Source organism: Homalodisca vitripennis, chromosome 8, assembly GCF_021130785.1.
Source record: "Homalodisca vitripennis isolate AUS2020 chromosome 8, UT_GWSS_2.1, whole genome shotgun sequence".
NCBI classification, from domain to species: Eukaryota; Metazoa; Arthropoda; class Insecta; order Hemiptera; family Cicadellidae; genus Homalodisca; species Homalodisca vitripennis.
The window spans coordinates 9,838,196-9,864,033 of NC_060214.1; the positions used below are offsets into that span (position 1 = coordinate 9,838,196).

At 33.6% G+C, this 25,838-nt stretch overlaps 1 long non-coding RNA gene across 1 annotated transcript in view; it reads right to left on the reverse strand.

Annotated features, from left to right (window-relative positions):
• Nucleotides 1-25,838, reverse strand: part of LOC124367278 — a 74,127-nt gene that overhangs the window by 47,346 nt on the left and 943 nt on the right. The gene's annotated exons all lie outside the window — the stretch shown is intronic.

Below are 25,838 nucleotides of genomic sequence, written 5' to 3' on the forward strand. Positions count from 1 at the left end.
AATTATCAAATATACAACTATTACCACCGAAATTGTAACCGAGAAAACCCACGATATTAGATTTCCATTCTGCGATTTCTAAGCATTCTAGAGATGTTACCTACCGATAGCCGTAATTTAAAAACAGTGATAATAATTATGACTGTGTTAAACTTAGACACGTTTGTAATGCAACATGAACCTTGAATTTGTACTCTGTGCCTTGTATAATTAACTATAACCTTACTTTTTGTCTCAAAACACCTCAAACGAAGTTTTAATTATAAAAGCCGGACACTTTTATAATTAAGGTGAGTGAGCCTTAAGGTATTAAATAATGTAATAGTGATGCACAAAAAGTGCACAACTCTTTGCTACACCTTCCCAGAAATAGTATTTCACACAAATGTATTCCCTTCGGTTAAGAATCATTGAATCTAACAACATAGAATTAATAAACGCCTAATTTTGGTTCTATCAAGTCATTTATGACGAAGGTAGTTTGGTAAGGGTTGATATATTGCGAAAACGTAGTTTAGTTCAATCTCAGTGCAGTAAGTAAGTTGACACTGCACTAGGTGGAAAGTGAAATGAAAGCTAAACTTAACCATCATTAAGTCATTTGTATTATTACGATCATTTCCAAATGTACCAGAACAGGCTTAATAAACTTCGGATTATTTTGTATATAAATTTAATTTCCTTAAATCACTCGAGCGTATACCTCTATAAGAATAGGCTTGCGGGAAGCTATAGTTTAATATTTTACATCTAAAAGTTTAATAATAATAATATTTAAATTTACATAATTTTTAACAGCAAATTGTCTGCAGTTATTAAGGAAGGTACCCAATGTTGCACTCGAAACGCATACTAAATAATTAAAATGTATTGAAATTAGAACACGTTTTTAAACAAGGGTTAGTTTTAAGTAATTTGTAATGGACGAGGCAAAATTAAAATAAAAACTACGTTTAATAAAACGTTTAAACTGACTGTACTAAACATTCGAATATTATTGGCAACTCGTTTATCAGCTCTAAACATGACGTTTTACTTTATTTGCAATGTACAAAACACATTTAAGTATTTTAAAAGAGTCAAAACAATTACAATTCATATCTAAGACTGCCTGTCATGACATGTTTTTGTGTCGTTATACGCGCTTGCCGAAGCTTTACAAATTACGAAGGGCGTAGGTCACCAGTGTTAAATTATAGGATTTTTTTATATCTGTCGGGTATTTTATACGCTGAGTTAAAATGTAGTGCCCTTATGTTTTACCTTAAAACCCCTGGAGCAAACCCTTTGTGCTTTATAACGCATTATTATGTATTGCTAGACGTGTATCTACAGAGGAATTAATTCATTGTAAAGTAAATAAAATTTATTTACCGTGTGTGCTTTTTATAGCATATACTTGTAGAAATGTACGTGTATATAAATGTGTTAAGTATACAGTGTATTTACCAATCACGCTTTTAATTGTTTTTAGCTAACCTATTATTCATAGCAGGTCTAAGAAACAGTTGTAAATTAAAACGGTTATTTATGAAGTTTAATTTTCCTTAGTCGAGTTACCCATTACTGTCATCTAGTAATGCGTGGCTAATGTGTTCATGAAAACGGTCATCACTGTAACTTTGCAAAGAAATTTTCAGTGTACTTTGTGCAAGTTTACTTCTGGATTTCAGTGCAATAAATTTTAGAGTATCGTCGTCGAGTCTTGATTGATTGATGTGTTTAACTGACACAGCATTTATCAATGGGATGAGAAGCTTAAGGACGCTTAAATGGACAGGTAGGTTAAAACAAGAGTCGAAACAGTTGAGAGTATCCAAAACAGTTTTTAAAAGGTCCAAAAATATTTGTTCAGCACATAACTTGGATGTCTCTAACTCTACAGTTCTCAAAGTGTTGATGAAAATACTTCAATTTAATGGTTACAAACCTCACATTTTGCTTTCTTTTATACCTGATGAGACATTAAAGAGGTATGACTTCGCTGTTGTTATTCTGTATGAAAATGTACTGAATTAAAAATTTTTAAACCATATTGATTCTGGTGATGAAGTCACCTTTCACTTATTTAGATGTGGGCACCGTCATAACGTTCGTATATTGCACATTAAAAGCAACAAATCAGAGCTGAGATTTAACCAATTACTCCAGAAATCCTGATCAAAATATCAGAGGAGGTCAAAGTTCGCTTTGACGTCTGAAGGGCGATTCATGGTGCTCATGTCGAGCTCAGATAACCTGGCGATAAACTGTTAAAAGGGCTCTTTAACCCTGTGTTAACGTCATTATTGTGCAGTTGCACTTTTAATAATGTTATTTAAATGTGTGATATATCTTTGTGGACGCATTGTATAAAGAAGTTAATTGTACGTCTCACACCATTCCTATAATGCAACTATCGCCAAATTACCAAATTCAATAAACAACGCTCCAACGCCAAAGGCGTTAAAAACTCGTTTGAAACGCTTTTTAGTGTCACAAATATTCCATAATGTAAACGGGTTTTTCTCGTATGATTGGGATACCACCAATTAAAAAGATTGACTGAATCCGTCGCCGGAAGTAGGAATCATTGGCGAATGAATTGATGTATGTACATTTACAAAATTGTATGTTTGAACGAAATCTATTGTGGGGTGTATGACAAAATCATAGCAAGTAAAAGTTGACTTTTGCCATGCGTTGTAGAATTTTCCGGCAATAAAAATCTGATTTGATTTGATCACGTTAGTGGAAATCACCGCTTTGCGTCAAATGTTGGGGTGACGAGATTCCAATCTTTGATAAAAAATATGATTATTCCAACCGTTAATTTAATTATTATTGTTTAAATATGTGAAACGGCTTTGTGGACACACACTACATATAAAAGTGCAAATATTTAATTTTTATTTTATTGAATTATACAATTGCTGAGTGAATAAAAAAATTAAAACGGAGAAAGAGTACATGTTAATGTGCAGCGTTCCTTCAGTGCCCTTCGACCCTCAGTATTAAGTAGCAGCGTCGAGGGCTGCTGAATCATTAAAACGTTCTCAGAACGAGCGAGGCCTAAGACAAACAAGAGTCCAGTTTCTACACAGAAGCTGCGGCAAACACGCCGTGTCGACCTCGCGCTGGCTGCTCACAGATATGAAAGTTTCCCTACTCACCCTCACTCCGTATTTATTTTAATGTTTCATTCAGTTTTTGCGCTTTGAACGTTCCACAAAAACCGACTTAGCTGAAATTAATTCCACCGTAATTATAAGAAAACTCCGCCCCGAACAAAACGGAGTGAAACAGTGTTATCAAGAGTGCCAAGGCTTCCGCTCAGTTTAATCCGACTGAATTAAAAGCGATATCCGGCGGCTATCGCTTTGTAACGGTCGTTGTCGAAATGTCTCTCCGCTTTTGTTATTAACAAGTTAAGCTAAATAAAGCGCGTTTTTCATTCCAAAATAAAATAAGTTAGCAGATCAAAACATGTTTCATACCCAAATTAAAATATGCTAGGTCAAGTTAAATGTCAAACGGAATACGTATCATGTTTGATTTTTTGCAATTTGTACTCGGCGGATATTTCAACCAGCATGAGTACTGAGTCCCACATAGAGGTTTACACGTTTAAGCTTCCGTTATGACAGATAATTTTGGAATTCCACACCCTTTTCAATTAGAATATCAAGTACCTTTTCGTAAGAAACACTGTATGTTGACTATCAAAATAATATTATTAACTAAATCGAAATTTAATAAATTATTTAAATACATCAATAACAATATAATCATAAAAGATATTGGAAAAGTATTGGACTGTAAAAGATCTCCAAAACCAAAAAAACTATGACATAAAATATGTTTCCTTACATACGGCTTTATTTTATTTTTATTTCTTAGTACATACATTTACGTTGTGTTCAGAATATTAAACGGACGTGAATATTATTCACGCATTTATCGCTTTCCTTTTTTTAAATAGCCTATCTTGTATAACTGTTACAAAGACTGACTGAAGACAAATAGCTACAAAAATAATAAGGCTCCTTACGTGAATTGACAAATATTTTTAATTGATGCTGTCTCTGCATTTAACTAATATAAATATTAATCTCCAATTCATTTTGAAAAACTTGAAAATTTAATAAATATAAAGTAGATTTATTATAAAAGTATTACAGGAATGTAGACTGATAAGAAGATGGATGTCTTTACGATTTTATAAACTTTGATATTAGACAGGTAGGTAATTAGTGTAATTAAAAACTTTCAAATTAATTACAAAGGCTTTTCCCTGAGCTCAAATTAAAAATGTGTTTAGGAATCATACGCCCTTAGTAAAAATAACAGAGTAGTACAAGGCTTTAGAATGGCTTTTTTGCAAAATAAGCTCTACTTACAAGAAGCCAGGATAAACATGTCTAAGGTCGTCCTCTTTACAAGGAAAGTTGATTATCGTTTGTTAAAAATGTATTGTTACTCTTGCAAATTATTATATAATTAGACATACACAATGACATACAATTATACATAAAATTTATGTCACACACAATCTGAACGTTTTTGCGATATAAAATTATACAAGTACAAATTGAACTAGAAAGCTACTTATTCTCTTTGTCTACATTCAAAAAAAGTCTCAATTAAGAGTAGGCCTAAATAGAATAATGAAAACACTATTAAGAGGTTAATGAACAGCAAAACCATTTTATACAACTATTCCAACAAAATTACTTCCATCATTCGTTGGAAACCGCTATATAAGTCTCGTTATACAGGGTGTCCAAAAAGTCCCGGGTCGGTTAAATATTTTTCAAAATATTAAAAATAGAGCTACAAAACCTTACACAAAGTTACTGGACATAAAAAAAATCTATTTTATCACATATTCAGTGATCCGGTACTTCCTCAGGGGGGCGGCCCGCTAGGAGTCAGAAGAAAATCTTAAACGTAAGCATAGGTTGATATGCATATCATATAAAAGGTCTTTATTAGTAGAGAGAGTACAGAGCCGCAAACCCGACCTCAAACGGATAACCGTGTCAAAAATGACAGCGGTTCAAACATGGCTAGAGTTTGCAACTTAGGTTAATGTAAAAAAATACACTGATTAGCTTTTTGATTTTTACTTTACTAACAAAAACGGTTTACAATTAATTGATGTTGTAGAATAATAAGTTTCATTGCAAATTACAACAGTTAATTGTAAACCGTTTTGGGTTAGTAAAGTTAAAATCAAAAAGCTCATCAGTGTATTTTTTACATTAACCTAAGTTGCAAACTCTAGCCATCTTTGAATGGCTGTCAATTGAACAAAAACTGTTTACAATTAATTGATGTTGTAGAATAATAAGTTTCATTGCAAATTACAACAACAATTAATTGTAAACCGTTTTGGGTTAGTAAAGTTAAAATCAAAAAGCTTATCAGTGTATTTTTTACATTAACCTAAGTTGCAAACTCTAGCCATCTTTGAATGGCTGTCATTTTTGACTCGGTTATCCGTTTGAGGTCGGGTTTGCGGCTCTGTACTCTACTAATAAAGACCTTTTATTTGATATGCATATCAACCTATGCTTACATTTAAGATTTTCTTCTGACTCCTAGCGGGCCGCCCCCCTGAGGTAGTAGCGGATCACTGAATATGTGATAAAATAGATTTTTATGTCCAGTAACTTTGTGTAAGGTTTTGTAGCTCTATTTTAAATATTTTGAAAAATATTTAACCGACCCGGGACTTTTTGGACACCCTGTATAAATTACCCACTCGTGTTATTTAACAATGTAACGTTACGTACTTAAACATACAGTACTATACAACAATTTAGAAGAATGTAGACATTCTATAGGTTATTTACAGTTGAATATAGTTAAGGATTAAATTTAGTCCTTTCATCCATACAACTCAAAAAACATCCAGATGATTTGCAGTAGGTCATTCATTCTTAAAATAAAAACGTTGTACACCTAGAATAATATATTAAATGTTGTATAACTTTCTTATGTAAAAGATTAAGGTAAAAAAACCATGTGACATAATTCTTTTGTAATTTATCAAATAGCAATTTAGAATAGTTGCACAATAGTTTCATGTGTAACGAAAAGATTCACAAAACTCAGTTAAGGACCTATTTTAAGTAGCATTCCGACCACCAACTCCATGATACATAGGCTACTCTTTGTAGGTTATTTCCGTATAGGAAAATACTTTAGAATTTATATGCCCATCCGGTAACATTAAACTGCTCCATAATTTATGTGAATACATATTATTTTATTGTTAATGATTATAACGTAGATAATTATATTTCAGCAGTTTTAATTTATAATTAAAGGTTTTCGAGAGGAGGGTTTTAAAATCAATGATACAGTGAGCAATTATATAATTGATTTTGTTGAATTTTTCTCAAAATGTTTCGGGGGTTGAAAAATCTGAACTTATTAAAATAGAATGACCTTGACTTAGAATAAGACCTAGAATACGACTAGACGACCTTTGTAATAATGACAAGTAATTATATGACAAGGTTTATATAAGGAGAGGAGGTTTTGTTGTTCCAACTTTTAACTTGGTATTTTACTTTAAAATTGGACATTAAAATTTTACCTATTTTTATACAAATGTAAAGTACCTATTGTCAGTCAAAACCTATCCAAGTCACTTAGATACGTGTTATTCCCCTAACATAACCAAACAATGCCTCACATAGTCTAATCTAAAATAATCTAACCTAACCTAACCTAACTTAACCTACCCTAACCTAAACTAACCAATTTATATTGGCTATAATTAAAGTAGCTGCCATATAATTACTGTAGCTATTATTTTAATAAATTATTTTAGTTTTCACTTAGTTTGTAAAAACGATATAAAATATACACCACACTAAAAGATTAATCTACCCAACAATAAAAGTTACTTTTAATAAAGTACATTAGTCTTGCTAGTTTAAATTATCTTTGAAATTTATGATGAAAGAATTTTGCCTTTATGTTAGTTTTAATGCTGTAAAATACACTATAAAGGTATTACATAAAAGATGAAGCGGGTGCTTAGAAGTAAACGAGCTCGTATAAATCAACACCAGAACTGGGTTAGAGGTTGTTAGCGTCATCTTGCACGATTAACTGTTCAGAGAAACAGGGAAATAATAACGATTAAGGAATCTAGTGGAAATCTAAATAATATTGCGTTTCTCCTGTTCAGTACGAGGAAACTGTTAATAGGGTCTGATCATTTTTACTTATATAATATTGTGTTTATACTTTTCGGTACGAGGAAACTATTAATAAGGTCTGATCATTTTTACTTATATAATATTGTGTTTATACTTTTCGGTACGAGGAAACTGTTAATAGGGTCTGATCATTTTTACTTATATAATATTGTGTTTATACTTTTCGGTACGAGGAAACTATTAATAAGGTCTGATCATTTTACTTACATAATATTGTGTTTAACCTCTTCGGTACGAGGAAACTGTTAATAGGGCCTGATCATTTTTTCTAACATAAAATTGAGTTTCTCCTCTTCGGTAAAAGGAAACTGCTAATTGAGTCTGATCATTTTTCATTCAATGATATTGTGTTTCACCTTTTCGGTACGGAGAAACTTCTAACACGGTCTGATTATCTTTCCTTATAAAAGAACTAACAGGAGTTTTTGTATGATGTTTTATACTCAAATGAGTTTTATAATTACACAAAATAAAATAGTTTATAAGTTCAAGGTTAAGCGATTGTTAACAAAAGAAGAAATCACACTCTTTACAATGGATAAACTCATCTCATTACATGTATATTGTGCTGTCTTGAAAAATCAAATTATTTCTTTATTAAGTCAGTCGTTTGGATTAATGAAATTTGTTTGATTTTTTATCACTTTTTCCTCTTTAATATAACGTTATAAGTACCATCCAAAACAGTTTTTCATTATTCTTTCTATATTACATTTTAATGTTGTTATTTTTCAAGTCATACTATTGGCTGAGCGTTAGTAAAGCCAATAATTCAAGGGCTTGTAACAATTTAATTTCTGTCTATCCGCACGAAGTCTCTAACACGAACTGAGCTAGAGACAAATTTTGGATGAAGCAACATTGAATTCAACGTTAGTGCATGTCACTCCATGAGATTTGGCTGAGCGTTAGCAAACATATTTTCATTGGTAACCATGGTAGCAGTGAGAAATTGACAGGATATAGTGCACGCGTAGTCTAGTGAAATAAGTTACGGACTTGCAATTTTTCATTCAGTCTCGGTGAAGACAGGTGATGTGGTGTACCCCTTCGTTGTGTTATAAATATATAATGTTGGAAAATTTGTGTGTTTTCATTCAGTGACTGCAGTGTCGGTCACAGTGATGTATGACTGCGCCGTCTAGCGCTCTCAGGCTTCACTACAGGCAGGACGAGGTTCAGTCAGTTGTTTCATACTTCACTGGTCACGTGATTAACGCCAAGCGGCTATCCGGCGGATATTTCATCCGGCTGACTGGCCTAGACCCGCACATTGCCGAGAACCTGACAGCTTTCACTCAAATACCCGTTTGGTAAATAAGAGCTAAAAAGGTAAATGGACCGTAATACGTGATTTACACACAAACGGTTTTAACAAATATTTAAGCACTTTAACACAAAATGTATATTCTACATATGTTGTAGATTCTTGATTTTCAAAAGTATCCTAACACAAATTTAGAACATTCATAATGTAAAAGATTCAAAGACAGTTGATCACTGGATATCACCAATTACGACCAAGCGAAAAATTATAATAAGTTGAACCTGCGTTCTGGTTCTCACATGGAATTAAATATAAATCTGTATGCATATAATGTTTATGCAGCTGGAGAATGAAGGTTTCAAATAATTGATTTGGATAACTTATTAAATTTTTAAACATGTCTACCAACGTATTATGTCAAATAAAACTACATACTTTTAAAATAAATAATTTTGTAAATAATACTGTTCATTGGATTTCCAAATGGTTTTAAAGAACAATTTCCAACAAAAACTTCAACAAAATTCAGAATCCCATTGTTATAAAGATAAAAATGAAAAATCTTCTGGAATGCTTACAGCATTTCCAAGTGATTTGTAACTAAACATTTTGTTTTCAAAATATCCATTAAATGTAAATCCTAAGACTATATATCGCTACGTAAAATAGTTTATTTTTGTACATATATAAAGGCTTTTTTTGAATGTATAAAAAAACTCCTAAATATTTGTTAAAAAAAGTTTTCTACAGAAATCCATTACTCGTATATCCCATGAGAAATTAAAATTATTAACATTTCAGATGCCACAATATCTACCTCCTCCCTCTGACTTAACTGGAAGAACTATTTTATATCGACTCTTCTTTATAAAATAAAATTCGGATCCCCATCTGTCAGTCACACGAACTCTTACACGCCTAATAACTGGTGCTAAATCATTACAGAGTTCTCGGGAGTAAGACAAACAGAAGGCCAGCCCTTACAGAGACCTCACGGTAAACAATCCCAGAAGGGTTGAGATCCCAAGCTTCAGGCGAGGCGAGGCTGTTTCTCGCTTATAACTCCACTTTTCTTGTCACACAACAAGAATTTAACGTTAAATTATATAACTAGTTATGGCTGTTCAAATAAGTGTAACACATTCCCATAAGATGAATACATTTCATTCATTCCTTACTCTCTTGGTTACTGAGAAAATATTTGAATATATCACTTTGAAAATTCTTAAATACAAATACCTTTATAAGAGTTTTGTACCTGGATTTTGAATAAAGTTGGTTGTGTAAATGGAGAGGAAGGGATGATTTAGGGTGATAAGGGGGGAAGGGAAGAGAAATAAGAGAATTGTTGACTTAGAGATGTGGAGGATATTCCTTGAAGTAGAGATTGATAGATGGCAGAAGATGTAGGAATTGGACTGATTTAAGTGAAAGGGTGACTAAATATAAAAAAGAACAAATACAGGACCATCTATTGAGTTTTAGGAGGAGAAGAAGAAATTTAGATACTAGATACTAATCAATGTTTAGCAACTTATTATCTAAACAAAAAGTTATGATACGTTTATATGGTTAGTAACCTTAGTAAATATTTCGAAATTAAGCACGCAAGTGAGAAATAAAGCTTTTATTTAGATATGATTACTAAACACTAATAAAGAAATTTTACATTGTGTACCATCTTACAGTATAAAACTATAATATAAATCCGATACAAGAGTAAAAATTTTAACATTAGATTAAAGGAAAACTATGTTCATTTTATGTACTCTCTATAATGTAAACATTTAACGACTTATTTGAGCCGTGAAGACAAGTTAAAAAATAAATTAATGTTTTTTAAATTTTAATTTTAATACATTATACTGTTAAATTCATAACATCTGCAAGTAGCTCTACGAGGATCATATACGTCTGTTATATTTAATTAAACAACAAACAATGTCACCAGTCCAGTAGCACATAGGCTCATATCGCCACATGACAGGTGTCACAGAGTGACACTGACTGACGGGTATCAACAGAGAATAGTCGGGCACGTTTTTTTATATGCATTAATCATAAATGTCACCAGTACAGTTGCACATAGCCTCATATCGTCACGTGACACGTGTCACCGAGTGACTGACTGACGGGTATCAAACAGAGAATAGTCGGGCACGTTTGTTATATGCATTAATCATAAATGTCACCAGTACAGTTGCACATAGCCTCATATCGTCACGTGACAGGTGTCACCGAGTGACTGACTGACGGGTATCAACAGAGAATAGTCGGGCACGTTTTTTATATGCATTAATCATAAATGTCACCAGTTACAGTTGCACATAGCCTCATATCGTCACGTGACACGTGTCACCGAGTGACTCTGACTGACAGGTATCAACAGAGTAATAGTCGGCACGTTTGTTATATGTAATTAATCATAAATGTCACCAGTACAGTTGCACATAGCCTCATATCGTCACGTGACAACGTGTCACCGAGTGACTCTGACTGACAGGTATCAACAGAGAATAGTCGGGCACGTTTTTTATATGCATTAATCATAAATGTCACCAGTACAGTTGCACATAGCCTCATATCGTCACGTGACAGGTGTCACCGAGTGACACTGGACTGACGGTATCAACAGAGAATAGTCGGGCACGTTTTTTATATGCATTAAATCATAAATGTCACCAGTACAGTTGCACATAGCTCATATCGTCACGTGACACGTGTCACCGAGTGACTCTGACTGACAGGTATCAACAGAGAATAGTCGGGGCCACGTTTGTTATATGCATTAATCATAAATGTCACCAGTACAGTTGCACATAGCCTCATATCGTCACGTGACACGTGTCACCGAGTGACTCTGGACTGACAGGTATCAACAGAGAATAGTCGGGCACGTTTTTTATATGCATTAATCTAATGTCACCATCACAATGTTCACAGTTGCACATAGCCTCATATCGTCACGTGACAGTGTCACCGAGTGACTCTCACTGACAGGTATCAACAGAGAATACTCGGCACGTTTGTTATATGCATTAATCATAAATGTCACCAGTACAGTTGCACATAGCCTCATATCGTCACGTGACACGTGTCACCGAGTGACTCTGACTGGACAGGTATCAACGAGAATAGTCGGGCACGTTTTTTATATGCATTAATCATAAATGTCACCAGTACAGTTGCACATAGCCTCATATCGTCACGTGACACGTGTCACGAGTGACTCTGACTGACAGGTATCAACAGAGTATAGTCGGGCACGTTTGTTATATGTAATTAAACATTAACAATGTCACCAGTACAGTTGCACATAGCCTCATATCGTCACGTGACAGGTGTCACCGAGTGACTTGACTGACAGGTATCAACAGAGAATAGTCGGGCACGTTTGTTATATTGCATTAATCATAAATGTCACCAGTACAGTTGCACATAGCCTCATATCGTCACGTGACAGGTGTCACCGAGTGACTCTTGACTGACAGGTATCAACAGAGAATAGTCGGGCACGTTTGTTATATGCATTAAATCATAAATGTCAACCAGTACAGTTGCACATATCCTCATATCGTCACGTGACGGGTGTCACCGAGTGACTCTGACTGACAGGTATCAACAGAGAATAGTCGGGCACGTTTGGTTATATGCATTAATCATAAATGTCACCAGTACAGTTGCACATAGCCTCATATCGTCTCACGTGACAGGTGTCACCGAGTGACTTGACTGACAGGTATCAACAGAGAATAGTCGGGGCACGTTTGTTATATGCAATTAAAACATCAATGTCACCAGTACAGTTGCACATAGCCTCATATCGTCACGTGACAGGTGTCACCGAGTGACTCTGACTGACAGGTATCACAGAGATAGTAGGGTCGTTTGTTATATGTAATTAAACGTTTGTTTATAGTAATTAAACATCAACAATGTCACCAGTTACAGTAGCCTGATATCGTCACGTGACAGGTGTCACCGAGTGACTGTACTGACGGTAACAAGAATAGTCGGAACGTTTGTTATATGTAATTTATGTACATGTACAGTTGCACATACAACAACATGTCACCGAGTGACACAGTATCACACGTACAGTTGCACGTTTGTTTATATGTAATAAACTATCCTCATATCGTCGACACTTACTGACAGGTGTATAGTCCACCGAGTTGCCACCTGTGCACGTGACAGGTGTCACCGAGTGGACGCTGACTGACAGGATCAACAAAGAATAGTAGGGCACGTTTGTTATATGTAATTAAACAACAACAATGTCACCAGTACAGTAGCACATATCCTCATATCGTCACGTGACAGGTGTCACCGAGTGACACTGACTGACAGGTATCAACAGAGAATAGTCGGGCACGTTTGTTATATGTAATTAAACAACAACAATGTCACCAGTACAGTAGCACATATCCTCATATCGTCACGTGACAGGTGTCACCGAGTGACACTGACTGACAGGTATCAACAGAGAATAGTCGGGCACGTTTGTTATATGTAATTAAACAACAACAATGTCACCAGTACAGTTGCACATATCCTCATATCGTCACGTGACAGGTGTCACCGAGTGACACTGACTGACAGGTATCAACAGAGAATAGTCGGGCACGTTTGTTATATGTAATTAAACATGGACAATGTCACCAGTACAGTTGCACATATCCTCATATCGTCACGTGACAGGTGTCACCGAGTGACACTGACTGACGGGTATCAACAGAGAATAGTCGGGCACGTTTGTTATATGTAATTAAACATCAACAATGTCACCAGTACAGTAGCACATATCCTCATATCGTCACGTGACAGGTGTCACCGAGTGACTGACTGACAGGTATCAACAGAGAATAGTCGGGCACGTTTGTTATATGTAATTAAACATCAACAATGTCACCAGTACAGTTGCACATATCCTCATATCGTCACGTGACAGGTGTCACCGAGTGACTGACTGACGGGTATCAACAGAGAATAGTCGGGCACGTTTGTTATATGTAATTAAACATCAACAATGTCACCAGTACAGTTGCACATAGCCTCATATCGTCACGTGACAGGTGTCACCGAGTGACACTGACTGACAGGTATCAACAGAGAATAGTCGGGCACGTTTGTTATATGTAATTAAACAACAACAATGTCACCAGTACAGTTGCACATATCCTCATATCGTCACGTGACAGGTGTCACCGAGTGACACTGACTGACAGGTATCAACAGAGAATAGTCGGGCACGTTTGTTATATGTAATTAAACATGGACAATGTCACCAGTACAGTTGCACATATCCTCATATCGTCACGTGACAGGTGTCACCGAGTGACACTGACTGACGGGTATCAACAGAGAATAGTCGGGCACGTTTGTTATATGTAATTAAACAACAACAATGTCACCAGTACAGTAGCACATATCCTCATATCGTCACGTGACAGGTGTCACCGAGTGACTGACTGACGGGTATCAACAGAGAATAGTCGGGCACGTTTGTTATATGTAATTAAACATGGACAATGTCACCAGTACAGTTGCACATATCCTCATATCGTCACGTGACAGGTGTCACCGAGTGACACTGACTGACGGGTATCAACAGAGAATAGTCGGGCACGTTTGTTATATGTAATTAAACATCAACAATGTCACCAGTACAGTAGCACATATCCTCATATCGTCACGTGACAGGTGTCACCGAGTGACTGACTGACGGGTATCAACAGAGAATAGTCGGGCACGTTTGTTATATGTAATTAAACAACAACAATGTCACCAGTACAGTAGCACATATCCTCATATCGTCACGTGACAGGTGTCACCGAGTGACACTGACTGACAGGTATCAACAGAGAATAGTCGGGCACGTTTGTTATATGTAATTAAACATGGACAATATCACCAGTACAGTTGCACGTATCCTCATATCGTCACGTGACAGGTGTCACCGAGTGACACTGACTGACAGGTATCAACAGAGAATAGTCGGGCACGTTTGTTATATGTAATTAAACATGGACAATGTCACCAGTACAGTTGCACGTATCCTCATATCGTCACGTGACAGGTGTCACCGAGTGACTCTGACTGACATTTATCAACAAAGAATAGTCGGGACGTTTGTTATATGTAATTAAACATGGACAATGTCACCAGTACAGTTGCACGTATCCTCATATCGTCACGTGACAGGTGTCACCGAGTGACTCTGACTGACATTTATCAACAAAGAATAGGGAAAATTTATCATTTTGCTGTCATATTAAGCTTTATTATTGTTGGTTTAAATTATTATTTTATTCCACTTCATATATATATCTTATATATATAAAAATCTTGAGTCACGATGTATGTTGCCAATAAACTCCAAAACGACTGAACCAATTTCAATCAAATTTCACATGTATCCGTAATTTAGTCTAACTTAGAAGATAGGATAGTTATTATCTGAATTATTCGCTTATGTCGTGAATATAAACGAATAAAATGAAGAAAAGTTTTCAAAGCGCCTGCACATTATAACCTGCAATTACGAGATAGATACGTATATTAAACAGTGAAACACTATTTGAAGGCGCTAAGTTATGATGTATAATTGTCTAAACTAAATTTTTGGTTGAACTTAAAGGTTGAGTGGTAGACCACTTTGTAATAAAATACATTATGCATGTACAATACATTTTGACATATTTTCTTGATCGTGACATCAAGGTAAAATCTACATCGGGGTTAGAAATATAATTTACTTCAACCAGAAATGCTCATACGCGGGCAAACTTACGAAAAGCGTGCGAAGCCGCGGGAAACAGCTTGTATATATATATATATATATATATATATATATATATATATATATATATATATATATATATATATATATATATATATATATATAAACTACCTTTATATTTTTAAATTCACCTTTAGCACCTACTTATGAGTAGACTGTTTTCAATAATTTTTGTCTTTTTAGTTTTCTTAATTTTTCATCATTCATAATTTACAATAACACTTTTGAAAACTTTGCCGAAGGTGTTTCTGGTTTCAATAAAACCTGTTAATGTCCTTATATTAAAAAAAAATAATGCCACGGATTGTTGATCTTTTGTCACCCGAAGTTTGATGTTGACCCAAATTAAATACGTTAGGTAGACCACAAAACAAATTTCACTGGAAACAAATATTTTTAGACTTTTTGTAGAGTTATTGGCTAAGTTATACTTTACAGAATGTATACTTACGGTTCTAACCGAAGTGAGTTTAGTTAGCGGAACAGCTTATAAAATATACTAATAAATAGACAGGAACACGCCACACCATCTCGTAAAAGCCTTTGCTGAAGTTCTGTACACAATTACAAGTATATAAATAAAACTTTATTTATTCTTATATTTTTTCTTTACGTGCAACTTCAAAATCAAAATCAATGTTTAAATATAATCAAATTTTAATCGGATTAATTGCGTATTAACTAATTACAAATTTAGTTTAAAATTACTAAGTAGTAAAAGAAAGAAAGAAACATACAAACTTTTACAACTTACTAACATTTAAACTAAATTTGCAACGATTTAATAGGCAGTAAATCCGTTTCAAATTTCATTATATTTAAACATTGATTTTTATTATCAAACGTGCTTATCTAAAATATGTTATTTTCATGATTTCAAATAGTTTTGATTCAGATGTAAACAAATGACGTATAATGGCGTAAAGAAGTTTACTTCTACAAACTTTACCTTTTCTAGGTATTATCTATTTATTTTACTAATTTCGCTGTCCTAATCTCATTTTGAGTTCGATATTTTGCGAAAAGTATGAATAAATTACGATAGCATATTTAATACTAAATAGCTAAACACCAAAATCACGTTGCAGCTACTTTTCAGGAACGTCTTATTCATTTTTATGTTCCATCTCCTCATCCTGTATATATAATTTTAAATTCTTCCTAATCAGCATATACTTTTATGTTTTATTTCAGAATAAAATTGTGTCTAATTCATTCCCCTGTGGATGTCCACGGTTTTAACTTCATGAGGTATACCACTAATCATTCAGTTTTCATACCATTTAACCGTATTATTTTAATTGGTCTATTTATTATAATTGTTAGGCTGATCAAACAGTTTTTCTACAGTTGCTCTTTGCTGCAATAAGAGTGTTGCCAGCCATCTTGAAATTTTACTTGTTTAACGGTGCGACCCCACATTGATTGAAACCGGTCCGAGTCAGTAAATCTATGTAAGATCCGACAAATTAATGCTTAGGAAAAGTGCAGGTTTTTTATACCCCTTGTTAAAAAATATGACTCAGTAATTTAAAAGCATCCCTGAAAAATATTTTAATTTATATTCTCGTTACAGATGTGATTGCAATGTTTTCATACACGGTGCAGCAGCATCCATTAACTTAGGTACGTCGTTAATTAATTTCACTAGGAAATCCAAGCTGTACGAATTGTTTTGTTGAGTTCCGGAGCTGAATTGCAGAAACACCGAGTTCCCGAGGGACATCCTGAATCCGCATCTCCCGTGGGGGGACACATGTGTCCGGCCTGGCTCCCCCCGAGAAAGTACATGGTACTTCCTGTACGCCACTTCCTGTTTGTGTTGCTGTAAAAGGAAATATTTCGTAACATTTTGTTCTATTTCACGATACTTATAATTCATTAGTAAAATTCAACCTACAAAGGTTGCAACTAGCATATTTTATTTCAACAGGTTGCGGTCCGATGAAATATATCTATGTAATCATTGGTTATACTAATTGTATCTAATGCTGCATAAGTCCAAGAATTAAAAGATTTGAATATTTTCAAGAACTTATATAGTAGTTTTATAATAGTAAAATCTAAAGATGGCGTCGTAATTTTATTTTATACCGAAAACAATTATAAAACATGAATTTGTGTACTTAACTGTACCTTAAATATCCAGATACACACATTTTAGTTGCTAGGTTCAAATTTGATTTGGTTTACCTTCACTTTGAAGGTCAATTCAATTTTTGAGCTTCACCATATGGAATAACACATAATGATGTATCAAAGTTTACGATACAATTTTAATACTTTAAAAATCATTGTAAAATATCCATGTTATTAATTCGTTCTCAATTCATATTTTATTGTTTCATTACTGACCTAGAACAAAAGTCGGCATTCTAGGTCTCGGTTTTCATCATAAATGATTTGTATATAAAAACACTAAGTACGAATCCATTTGGCTGTTGCCATTTAATCCTCTCCGAGCATTTTGGCTGCTGCCAAAAGATGAAAAGATGTAACAAAATTCATTCCCAAATTCTGTATCATACCTAAATTCGAATGTACGAATAAAAATTCAATAAACGGCATACATTTTAAACAAATGTTGCGTTTATACCAGAAATATAATAGTTAGTTCTTATGGTTTTCAATATTTTTCATGATAAACTTGTATACACCAAATACCAGGTTCGGGGATTTGTTAGACTAAACAAATTTCCCGTTAAATATTTTATTTTATTGACTGATTTATACTCTAAGTACATAAATTACTGTAGTTGTAGAATCCTACCACCAATGCCAATATTTACTTCATAAGGATTTCGGGACGGTAAACAAACCGGATTAAAGTGCTGATTTGAATAATGCAATCAAATATACGGTAACAAGCTGAGATTATTGGACCAGAACAAATCCCCGGGAATCCCGTAAACAAATCGGCCCAATCCGGCGGTATTCCCGCGCGGGCGGCTCAGTTTAATCACGTGATCGTCGTAACAAATAACTTACAGTAACAGCTGACCTGGTCACAGCCGGCCTGCAGTGTAGCCAACGCACCGTGTCGCTATTGTTAAATATCCCTGTTTTATCGATACACGTACAAGCTACCAATTATTGGCACAGCAGTATTTTGTAGATTCTAATTCGAAGTAAAATATTATCTGGAACAATTCATCCGTTCCAAACAAACATTTTACTGTACGTAGTTTTATTTTTAATGTTTCTAGGTACAGTAACTCATATCGCGTAACTAATATAGTTATATTAACGAAATGTGGTTCTAACATAGAGCTTTCAACAATTTAAAGTGTATATCAGTCGTATAACAATTACTTCACAGTTTTTGAAAAACGTTTAGAGATTTAATGGTGAAATACAAATCGCTTAGACCATTAGTTGTATTTCATCTCCTACTCAAAATATAATTTAATGTTTATTAATTTAATAGTCCTGGAGCCAAAAACTAATTTGCATTGTATAAGAATTCAACTTAAATTTTCATTAAAGCGATAGAAGATTTACATTGAGCTAAACTGTCATCCACGCGTTAGTTTAAGTGGAGATCGAAATGTTAGGATATCAAAATGGTTATAAACGTGAAATAATAATATTTACTCAGATCAGATTTTTTCTAGCTTGACCTATTTAAAAAGCAATCGGTCAGACACGTAGGTAAATATGAAATCTGGGTCAGCTCACCATAGTCGGTACAGACCTTGAAGGTGGCAGCTTTCACTATCTGTATCTAGTTATCCGAAGATAATATAACTATGGCAAGATAGTTTCGGACATTTTCATCGTTATATGTTACAAAATGTCCAACACAACGTTTTGAAAATTGACATGTATCCTCTTCGTCAGGTGAAAAGATAAGGATAAGGGAGATAAATATAAGGAAGAGTTAAGGATTTTTATCTTTTCACCTGACGAAGAGGATAGATTTGAAACCTCGAAACGTTGTGTTATACGTTTTGTAACATATAACGTATGCAAATGTTCGAAATATTATGATTTCAAACCTTCCATAATAAACACCATTGTATACTAAAACAAGATTTGTATTGATATATAACTTTGTATATTATAACCAGATTAGCGTTGGTATTAAATTTTGTATACTATAACAAGATTAGTGTTGATATTTAACCTTGTATGTGATAACCAGATTAGTGTTGACATTTCATTTAGTATCATAACAAATCTTAACATTGCATACTAAGACAAGATTTGTATTTATATATTACAACCAGATGTGCTCATATTTAATTTTGTATACTATAACAAGATTAGTGTTGATATTTAACCTTGTATATGATAACCAGATTAGTGTTGACATTTTACTTTGTATCATAATTTCACTTTAACATTGCATACTAAGACATGATTTGTATTTATATATAACTTTGTATATTAGAACCAGATGTGTTGATATTTAAACTTGTATGTTATAACAAGATTAGTGTTGACACTTCACCTTGTATATTATAATCAGATTAGTGTTGATATTTAACTTTCTATACTATAACAAGATTATTGTTGATATTTCACTTTGTATATTATAACCAAATTAGTGTTGACATTTAACACTGTATATTATAACCAGATTAGTGTTGACATTTAACTTTGTATACTATAACAAGATTATTGTTTATAATTAAAACTACATACTATAACAAGATTTGTGACGACATATAAAGAAAGTATTAATTGTGTGTCGAGCTAAAGAAATATGGTTTGAGGAAAATTTCCATTTCAACTAACTTTTATCGAGTTTGTATAGCATTACTAATTCCCGATAAAGTCAATTTAGATATTTCTTTATTCGCATGGTCGAGCCTTACCATTTCAATCTGAACCATCCTATAGCGTGGATGAAGATAAATTTATTTTTTAGGAGAAATTCCTCTGGTGATTAAAAACATAAGTTGTTTATTTAAACAATGCTAATGGATCTCGGCTCCTAAACAATATTATTTGAAAAACAAAGTTATTGTTACTTGGGACCGAAGTAATGGTGTTCCAATTATTTGTATTATAAGGGGTTAAAACGACATATTAACTAACAACTTAATCCGGGCTTATGACAATATTAAGTTTTTTCGTATCCAATTACACCAATAACACTTAATTAGTATGGATAATAAGTAGTTTGAAATTACAACTTAATTGTTGGTTTTACATTGAAATAAAATTAATTTATAATACATTATTTTCAAATATGAGTAAAATAACGCACTACTAAGAAAGAATATTTACTTTACAAATGCTGAAATTAAAACGTGTATAGGGTCCTTAAATACGATGAAAAAACTGTTTATTAAGTGATTGTATTTAAAACAATCAACTGTAAAAAAGATAAAAAATAATATAATTATCAAAAAAACATCGTTTTATTTCATGACAAGTTATTTTATTGTTCCATTTCGTATATTATTATTGGGAAAATACATTTTATGGTGTAAGTGTATGTTATGAAAAGCTATTAAAATTATTATAATTAATTTAACAATGTCATAAGGTAATTAAATGGTAGCTTCCATCTGTATTTTCAGCGTTCAGTTTTATTCTCACTGTTTAATATCGTTAAAACACCAATTCGTGTGACGGAGATGCTCACAAAGTAACCGCTCCGGGTCATATACAAATACACGCATTCAACTCTGTCAGGTAAAACCCTAGCAAGACCTTTGTGCATTTTACTGTATTATTAGACCTGTAGCCGGCCTTTATTGCCTTGAGCCAGAATGTGATCTTGAATAAAGAACACATTGCTTTGTATTAAAAGCCTACATTATTAATTTACTAATGCTCATTTTGGTTGCCACATTTTTAATATTGTATTAATAGCTAATTTATTTATTTTATTTTAAAAACAAAAATATATGTTTTCTGTTTTACTATGATGGAAAAATATATTCAAATTTATTTTCTTACAAACTAGAAGCTGTTTTTATTAGTTTACATAGTCGCCTTTAGTTTGTGGGCATGACAAACAATGTACGATGGCATTATTATAACGTTGTGGTGAATATGAAATAACTGCCATATTATACTTAACCTTGTATTATACGGGTGTCAACCCCTTCTGAATTTTTGAACCAGCCTTTTCTTAGGGATAATTTTTTTAATTTATATTAAATTAATCGATGGAAGACAAAAATAATCTGTATACACAAAATACATATTTTCACAAAAATAATCTATTTTCAAGCCGAACTACAAACAACCATCATGTTCGTCCTTTACAAACACTACATATATGTCACGAATGTACAAGATTAAAAAAATACATACTGGGTTTAAGCTACAATGAAAAAGTCAATTTCAACTTGCAGCCAAGCAGGTTACGGGTAACCGGGTTAAACTAACGTCTAATCTTATATTTACAGATTTCTATCAAATTAGATTTTGAAAACTTTATAGAGGAAACAGAATAATTCTGACCCTCATCGTAGTCTAGGGGCACGGTTGCTGCTCTCTAACTAAGAGGTCACAGGTTTGGATTCCTAGAGGGGTCAATAGATTTTCAAATAAGTCTGGAAAGTTCTTTTCTTAAAAAGTTTTTTTCTTAAATCGTCGTCAGTAAAAATGTAAACAATTTTATTGAATTTTCCAATTCTGAATCAGTTTTATGTATTTTAGTTTGCAAGCTATTTCCTGTTCTAAAGGATTCTAATTTTCCTGTGTATTTAGCGTATAAAGATTCATAAAACCTCTCTACATCTCATAAGTTCGAGCAACAGAAGTGGTTAGTGAGAAATAACTGAACTTTGGACCAGAACCCTTACTTTGTGTCCATAAATAGTCTTGTATTTGGTTCATTTTTGGACTTTTCGCATAATAATATTTCTAAGTTCAAATTCAATTCAAATACTTTGTTACTACTTGGAATATGTATGGTTTATTTAGGCTAAGCTGTTGGGAAAAGGGATATTTAAAACCCACCCTTGAATTGAAGCAACACTATAAAGTTAAATCTTTAGCCGAATCTGTAAACAATCAAATGAAAACAGTTAAGATTAGTTTTTAACTATGTGGTATATATTAATAGCAAACATCGGCTAATTCTGAGTTTTTGAGAGCTTACATTCTTATACGTGTGAGCTATATCCCTTCTTCTTAGTTTCCTAGGCTTTTATCACAGATTGTTAACTTTTTGCGAAATGACATTTTTAACATAGAGTCCTTAATTTCTATAAATTAAAATATAATTCTATAAGGCTAATTTATTTCAGTTACTTTCATAAAAAAACTATTTTTTCAGTTTTGTAGAATATACTTGATGGCCTATTAATCATAACAAGAGCAACCAACTTGTGAACATATGATTCTGTAATTGAGTATGATGCTGTTGTTAATATGATACTGCTGCTTAGTACGTTGCTGTTGTTAAGCATGGTGTTGTGTGTGATGCTACTTTTGAGTATGATGCTGTTGTTGATATGATACTGCTGCTAAGTACGATGCTGTTGCTAAGCATGGTGTTGTGTGTGAGGCTGCTTTTGAGTATGATGCTGTTGTTGATATGATACTGCTGCTGAGTCCGGTGCTGTTGTTAAGTATGGTGTTGTGTGTGAGGCTGCTTTTCAGTTTGATGCTGTTGTTGATATGATACTGCTGCTGAGTACGATGCTGTTGTTAAGCATGGTGTTGTGTGTGATGCTGCTTTTGAGTATGATGCTATTTTTGATATGATACTGCTGCTGAGTACGTTGCTGTTGTTAAGCATGGTATTGTGTGTGATGCTGCTTTTGAGTATGATGCTATTGTTGATATGATACTGCTGCTGAGTACGTTGCTGTTGTTAAGCATGGTGTTGTGTGTGATGCTGTTTTTGAGTATGACGATGTTGTTGAGTTGAGACGGTTGTTGCGTATGATGTTATTGTTGTGTGTGATGCTGTTGTGTTTGATACTGTTGTTGAGTTTGTTGTAGTTGTTGTTAAGTTTGATACTGTTTTTGAGTTCGATGTGTTGTTGAGTGTGGTGCTGCTGTTGAGTGTGCTGCTATTGTTGAGTGTGATATTGTTGTTGAGTGTGCTGCTATTGTTGTGTGTGATGCTGTTGTCGAGTTTGATACATCCTTAGACACTGGAACGTCAGCGCTGTGCTGGATGTGTAAGTAGACTAACTGGGCTGTCGAGAGAGGCGGGTAATAACTTATTAAAGCCTCTTAGAACAAGTAAGGATGAGGTGGAAGACACGCTGGGGGAGGAATTTCGAGGGGAGGCTAACAAAATGGAAGCGATGCTACTCTTACTTAAGTTGGAGTTCTTCATCGATTTTAACCCGAACGACCCGGTCTAAACCGCTTTAAATATTGCTTGGTGGTGTGACAAGAGTTTACTTTCAAGGACGACGTATTAAACTACGTTTGTAATTAAAATGTAACGGCTAACTTATGCGATTTTACAATCGAATTTTGTAGTTAAATAAAAAAGTAAGTAAACTTTTATATCAGAAGTAGAAAAACATAGACATAGAAAATATTAATTTATCGCTGTAGGTATACGTAATCGTGGATTTATAAAATGTAATTATACTGTTTTTCTAAACACGCTATTTGAGTAAAAGCATGAAAAAATAACTCTGGATTATAGAAAACCTGAAATTAATTCATTTTCTTGCCAACAACAAAATTCATTTATTAATACACATTACACATAAATGTTTTATAGACGTTATTATAAGACTACATTGTGGAAATAGGTAAAATTTATTTATTTATTCTACTTCAGTATTCATAATGTCCACAGTATGTTACACACAATATGTGTAGTTGACTTTCAAGCGATTGATGACTCGAACTTAGTACCTATAAGTATACAGATTAAAGCATGCAATTTTACCAACATTATTGTGTTTATTACTTGTATAGTTTTTCACTTGTGTATCTGAATGTATATGTATGCAACAATTTCTAAAAATAAAGATTTGAGATAAGGGTTGAAACCTGTCAGACTGGTTAGTGGCAGCCAGTTAAAGGTTTCAAGCTTTATTAAATAAATAAATAATTGCTTACATGTATTAAAATAAGGTATTATTATTTTGATGTTGAGTTTAGTTCATGTTCACCTTCCGGTAATTCCAGCGTCTGGTATCTGACGCTGTCTCAGACTTGTCTCCTGGAATCTGATGCGCCTGATGAGACAATGAGACTGCCCTCCACCTCATTATTAGTGTCTCTGATGTCGAAACGATGTAAATGTTCGTTTTGAGCTTCTTCGTTGCCGACTTTCTTTGGATCTCTTCAGAAAATTTTTCAGGAGTCAAGTCTGAGACATCGACCTCAACACTTAAATTGAATTAACCCTTCCTACCATAGCTGCATTCTGTGTAAAGTATCAATAATTTTGTGTAAATAAATGCAACTTACAAATTACTTACATAGAAATATACCTTCATGAGTTTAACTAATGTAGTGGTAGTGATGACATAAAAGGTAGAAGATATATTTTTATGTCACATTAATTCAATAAATGAAGTAACTGACTACAATTCTTTGGGAGTGCCGATGGCCGAACGGTCTAAAGAGATAGCGCAAGTTCAAACCCTTTCTGTGACCAGTGTCGACTCTACCTATTATTCTGTTTGAAAGATCCACACCCTGTCCAATGGACCATGAGCGCGGATAGTATAAGGCATAAAAGGGGATCGGTCTTGTTAAAAAATAGAAAACTAAAGAAACCTTGATATTTTATTTAAAAACAAGAGATTAGTAATACAACCTACCCCTCCCTTTCACTACGTAATTTGAGCCTAACAGATTAGTCACCCAAGTGAAAGAAAGCCTGGATACACAACTGTGCAGCCTGTACACGATTGGGGGCCTCACATGTGTACTTGGATGTCCTTATTCTACCAATACATACTTGCACAACAATACCATATTGGCACTGCATTTCTGACAGTTGTAATTCGTTACCCGTCCCGAATAATTTTTATAGCGTCAGACAGAGCAGTTTAGTATTTCAACCTTTAGCAAGAATTAGGGAAAATTACTTTGAACACCCAAGAATTTCCAAGAATAGCACTTTTAGGGCGAAAGTATGGGTTACTTTGACAGATTTCCAAATGTAAAGGTAGGCCGAACCGTATCTAATTTTTAAGGTCTCTATTCACTGATCGTTTCGAAAAAGGTTTTAATTTATTTAGTTATTTGTGAACAGAGTGTTCCAAAATGTCCAAATTGTACAATTTTTTCCTGCTACCTTTTTAAAAAGTTTAGAAAATCCTAATTTATATCCAAGGTTACCAAAGAAATACTCTTTTTAAAAGCATTTCATTTTTTAAATACTTCAAACTATGATATTTTAAGCTCATAACACCTAAAAACTTAAAATAGAAACTAACGTATGACTTGCACTACACATATGAATAGCTCTCTTAAAAACTAAAATTTTTTGTATTAAAACATCGGTTGTGTTACATTTTGGATGGCTTTGTTTGAGAAATGGCGCCAAAAATAGGTATGTTCACATTGATCAGTAATGGTGCAGATTTCAATAAATATATATTTGGAAAATAAATTCCCCCCGTTTTTTGTACAATTCATGCATTTGCAAAACAATTAC